The 5,778-nt window shown below is 46.9% G+C and overlaps 1 protein-coding gene across 1 annotated transcript in view; it reads left to right on the top strand.

Annotated features, from left to right (window-relative positions):
• Nucleotides 1-5,778, top strand: part of LOC105539183 (galactoside 2-alpha-L-fucosyltransferase 2-like) — a 50,143-nt gene that overhangs the window by 20,096 nt on the left and 24,269 nt on the right.

Here is a 5,778-nt window from a genome sequence, read left to right as displayed (position 1 = left end):
AAAAAAAAAAAAAAAAAAAAAGCGAAAACAAAACAAACCTAGCCTGGTGGCATGCGCCTGTAGTCCTAGCTACTTGGGAGGCTAAGGGAGGAAGATCCCTTGAGCCTGGGAGGTCGAGGCTGCATTGAGCTGTGACTCTGTTATTGCACTCCTGCCTGGAAGACCGAGTAAGACCTTGTCTCAAAATAAATAAACGAATAATAAACTCATATAGCTCTCGGTCTGCGCTAGGCACTGTTCTAAACCCATTGTATGTATTAACTAATTTAATCCTCACAACATACCCTAGAGATTATTTTCTATTATGACTATCATGTCATATTATAGATGAAAAAACTGAGGGACATGGCTCAGCAGTGCTGGGATTTGTGTGGTTTTTGTTGGTTTGTTTGTTTGTTTTGAGACGGAGTCTTGCTCTGTTGCCCAAGCTGGAGTGCAGTGGCATGATCTCGGCTCACTGCAACCTCCACCTCCTCGATTCAAGCGATTCTCCTGCCTCAGCCTCCCGACTAGCTGGGATTACAGATGTGTAACAACCGGGCCTGGCTAATTTGGGGGGATTTTTTCGTTTTTGTTTTGTTTTGCTTTTTTCTGTTTGTTTTTTTGTTTGTTTCTGTCTGACAGAGGTTGCAGTGAGCCAAGATCGTGCCACTATACTCCAGCCTAGGCGACAGAGCAAGAATGTCTCAAAACAAAACAGAAAAAGGGATCTTGAGATGGGGAGATATTATTCTGGATTATCTGGGTGGCCCCATCTCCAAGATGGGGCTTAGTTCATCATCCAAGAACTAACAGGGCCTGACTCTGCTTAGCTTCTGAGGTCAGACAAGATCGGTGCATTCAGGTGGTATGGTGGTAGACTGGGTGGCCTTCGTCTAATTACAGGAGTCCTTAAAAGCAGAATAACTTTCCCAGCCATGGTCAGAAAGAGATGGGAGGATAGAAGAGGCAGGAAAAATTTGAAGTGTGAAAGGGACTCAACTTGTCGTGGTTGGCTGTGAAGATGGAAAAAGGGGTCATGAATCAGGGAATGTGGGTGGCCTCTAGAAACTGGGAATAGAAAGGAAACAGATTCTCTCTTAGAGGCTCCAGATGGAATGCAGCGTCGTTAGCACCTTGATTTCAGCCCAGTGAAACCCATGTGGGGCTTTTGATCTGTAGAGCTGTAAGATGATAAATTTGTGTTGTTTCAGCTGCTGAGTTTATGGTAATTTGTTATGGCAGTAACAGGAAAGGAATTCGACAGTTCTTCTCTGTTACTGGGCACGGGAGGGAATTCTACGTCCCCACCTTTATACAATTGAGTGGGACCACATGAGTAATCCCAATGAATGAGCTGTGATTGGAAGGGCTGGGCCAAAGCTGTTTTGCTTGCATGAGACCATTCAATGCTTTTCCTCTTGCATTGCCTCAGTGATCAAGGATGCCCTGGGTTACGGCTGGTGCTACAAGATGGTGAACATCTCTCAGCCTGGGTCCTTGACTGTGTGGAAAACCAGCCTTTGCCAACTTGCATGAAACATGTATATGAGCAAGAAAGAAACTTTGTGTTTTCTTTTACTTTTTACTTTTTTTTTTTTTTTTGAGACAGGGTCTTGCTCCAGGCTGGAGTATCATGGCCCAATCATAGTTCACTGTAGGCTGGACCTCCTGGACTCAAACAATCCTCCTGCCTCAGCCTCCCAAGTATGAGGACTACAGGCAGGCACACACCACGATGCCTGGCTAATTTTTGTATTTTTTGTAGAGATGGAGTATCACCACGGTGCCCACATCGGTCTAGACCTGGGCTCAAGTGATCGCCAGCCTCAGCCTCCTAAAGTGCTGAGATTATAGGCGTGAGCCACCACGCCCAGCCAGAACTAAATAAACTCTGTAGAGCCAACAGAGCTAGCCTGACCTGCCTAATGGAAGGTCTCGAGGAAGTAGGGAAACTGGCTTGCCATTACATGAAAAGGTGTGTTCCAGGATGAGAGAACAGCAAGTGCAAAGGCCCTGGGGCAGAGTGTGCTTTTTTTTTTTTTTTTTTTTTTAAGATTGAGTCTTGCTCTGTCGCCCAGACTGGAGTGCAGTGGCATGATCTTGGCTCACTGCAAGCCCCACCTCCCGGGTTCACACCATTCTCCTGCCTGAGCCTCTGGAGTAGCTGGGACTACACGCGTCCGCCACCATGCCCGGCTAATTTTTTGTATTTTTAGTAGAGACGGGGTTTCACCGTGTTAGCCAGGATGGTCTCAATCTCCTGACCTCATGATCCGCCTGCCTCGGCCTCCCAAGTGCTGGGGTTACAGGCGTGAGCCACCGCGCCCGGCAAGTGTGCTTGGTTTTTAAAGGAACAGGAAGAAGACCAGTGTGGCTGCAGTGGTGTGAATGAGGAAGACTTATAAGAGGTGAGATCGGTCATGTGGTGGAGGTAGATTATGCAAGGCTTTGTAGAGAAGGGCAGGGACTTTGGGTTTTATTTTGAGAGTAATGGGAAACCATTCAAGAGTTTATTATTTTTATTTTTTATTTTTTTTTCTGCATTAAAAAATGCAGAAGAAAAAAAAAGTTTATTTTTAGCAATGGGGTCTCATTCTGTTGCCCAGGCTGGAGTGCGGTACTACGATCATAGCTCACTGCAGCCTCCAACTCCTGGACTCAAGCAATCCTCTGCCTCAGCCTCCCAAGTAGCTGGGACTACAGGTGTGCACCACCATGCCCAACTATCTTTTTTTTTTTTTTTTTTTTTTTTTTTTTTTTTGTAGAGATGGGGTTTTGCTATGTTGCCAAGTTTCCTGGTCTTGAACTCCTGGTTTCAAGTGATTCCCATCTCAGCCTCCCAAAGGGCTGGGATTACAGGCATGAACCCCCATGTCTGTCCTGACATGTTTTAAAGTGATCATCCTAGCTTCCATGTGAAGAAGACTTTCGGGGGGTAGTGGTGAGCTCAGTGTGGGCACTATTGTAATAATCCGGACGAGCAGTGATGGTGGCTTGGATGAAGGTGGTAGCAACAGAGGTGGTAAAAATAGTTGAATTATGGGAGATATTTTGTAGATGTGGACAGGATTTGCTCATGGATTGGATGTGAAGGTGGAGTGTGGGGGCAGTGAATGCCTAACTGAATTGGCTTCAAAAGAGGATGAAAATAACAAAGATAAGGAATTTAGTTTTTCTGGAACAGAGGACCATTCTTAGAAAATCCCTTGGCCACGCACGGTGGCTCACGCCTATAATCCCAGCAATTTGGGAGGCTGAGACGGGTGGATCACCTGAGGTCAGTAGTTCGAGACCAGCCTGGCCAACATGGGAAAACCCCATCTCTACTAAAAATACAAAAATTAGCCAAGTATGGTGGTGCGTGCTGTGATCCCAGCTACTCAGGAGACTGTGAGTCAGGAGAATCGCTTGAACCCAGGAGGCAGAGGTTGCAGTGAGCCAAGATCGCTCCACTGCACTCCAGCCTAGGTGACACAGTGAGACTCCATCTCAGGAAAAAAAAAAAAAAAAAAAAAAAAAAAAAAAGAAAAAAAAAAGAAAGAAAGAAAGAAAGAAAGAAAGAAAGAAAGAAAGAAAGAAAGAAAGAAAGAAAGAGAGAGAAAGAAAAGAAAATCCCTTAAGACTTGTCGCGGTTGCTCACGCCTGTAATTCCAACACTTTGGGAGGCTGAGGCAGGAGGATTGCTTGAGCTCAGGGGGTTGAGACCAGCCTGGGTATCATAGCGAGACCCCATCTCTACAAAAAAAAGAAAAGAAAATCTCTTAAAAGACTCCTGCTTCAGAGATGCCCCCACCCTGAGTTCATCTGGAGGCTAAGGGGAGGTTCCCCCAGATTATGTAACATTTTATTGGTGGCATGGGTGTCAAATAGTCTCCCTGGAGGCAATTTCTTGCCTTTTTCCATCTAACCAAGAGCAAACCCAGAACGTTTGCTGGAAGGTATCTTTCTTCCTGCCTAGTATCCTGTGACATCATGGCATATCCTGACCCCCCCATTGGCTGAGAGCCCCACCTTTCTCTCAGGGAAGGAAATTATTAGGCAACACAAATCTGACTAGCACCCAGTTACATCATAGGAGTGTGCTTTTTGTATTGGCCACTATTTTCCAGGTCCAAATGGACCTTAGGCCAGCATGGTGACTCATGCCTATAAACCCAGTACTTTGGCAAGCCAATGTGGAAGGATCACTCGAGCCCAGGAGTTCGAAACCAGCCTGGGCAACATAGCAAGACCTCGTCTCTACCAACAACAACAAAATTAGCCAGGCATGGTGGCCTGTGCCTGTGGTCCTGGCTACTTGGGAGGCTGAAGTGGGAGGATTGCTTGAGCCTAGTAGGTCAAGGCTGCAGTGAACTACCATAGAGCCACCGCACTCCAGCCTGGGCAACAGAGTGAGACCCAGTCCCAAAAAACTAAATAATTAAAATAAAATAAAATAAAAATTTTTGACTGGGCACGGTGGCTTATGCCTGTAATCCCAGCACTTTGGGAGGCCTAGGTGGGCAGATCACCTGAGGTCAGGAGTTCAAGACCAGCCTGGGCAATGTGGTGAAACCCCATCTCTACTAAAAATACAAAATTAGCCAGGTGTGGTGGCGTGCACCTGTAGTCCCAGCTATTTGGGTGGCTGAGGCAGGAGAATTGCTTGAACTAGGGAGGTGGAGGTTGCAGTGAGCTGAGATCATGCCATTGCACTCCAGCCTGGGTAATAAGGGCAAAACTCCATCTCAAAAAAATAAATAAGTAAATATAACTATAAATAAAATACATTTTTTAAAAAAGAGAAACAAACAAATGGACCTTAAATCACATCTCTTCCTCTAAGACTCCCTGAGTACCCGCTCAATGACTCTCCTGAAAAGATCACCCAAATTTGAGATTATGTTGTTTGCTGTGGGTGCAGGTGCAGAGGTCAGGGTGGCAAGGAAGGTCCCAGGCCGTGGCAACCTTCCATTCCGTGGTACTTACCGCTTCCTGCCTTTTGAGCCACTCCCCTCTGGCCTGCAGGTAGCCAATTGTTGGGTGGGAATACAATTCCCCTTAGCACCAAGTTATGTCATACCACTCTGTGGCTACCGATTGGCTATTCTCTCAAAAATGAGTCACTCAGTGTCTCTTAATTCCTTTCTCAGAGCCTATCCTGAGGCCAGTCAGAAACCAAAAGTTTCTACATCTGGAATTTTCTAGAAATCTGCAACTGCTGTCCTTCCCTTTGTGAGATTTCCCACCTTTTCCAAACAAGCCCCGCCCATTGGCCTTTGGCCTATCATCAGTCAACACCAATCTGACTAGCACCCAATGACGTCATAAGAGCTCTCTCATTGGATTGGCCACTTTGTCAGGGTGCTGTGATGCTGTGGTCCTAACTTCAGCTCCGCGTACTGAGTCAAGGCCTTGTTCGCTTCCCTGTGGAGACGGTGCCAGCATCGATCAGGAGTCTGTAGACAAAAATTCCCCAAGATTTGAGACTTTATTGGGGGAAATAGATCACTGGCGGGGAATAAGCCACAAGCCAAAGGAGGAACAGTTGGAACCAGTAGTCCTCTTTGCCGCCTTTTGCTAAAAGTTCCGCACGCCTGCGTGGCGTGGGCGCATGCATAGTGACGTCGGGGCTCTGCGACGTCTCATTGGCTCTCTACGGCGCACCGTTAAGGTATTATAAGGCTCAGCTCCCAGTCGGTTCCAAATTTCTTTGTTGGCATTGGAGGCAGCCGCAGCTCACATCTAATGCTCCGGCCTGGGGCTGGATGTGGGTGCCCGCACGCCGCGGCAGCCCCCGGCGAGCTCCTCCTGCTG

Source organism: Mandrillus leucophaeus, unplaced genomic scaffold (genome assembly GCF_000951045.1).
Source record: "Mandrillus leucophaeus isolate KB7577 unplaced genomic scaffold, Mleu.le_1.0 Scaffold200, whole genome shotgun sequence".
Classification (NCBI taxonomy): Eukaryota; Metazoa; Chordata; class Mammalia; order Primates; family Cercopithecidae; genus Mandrillus; species Mandrillus leucophaeus.
The sequence above is the reverse complement of the archived record's forward strand: the minus strand, read 5'-3'. Positions and strand labels throughout refer to the sequence as shown.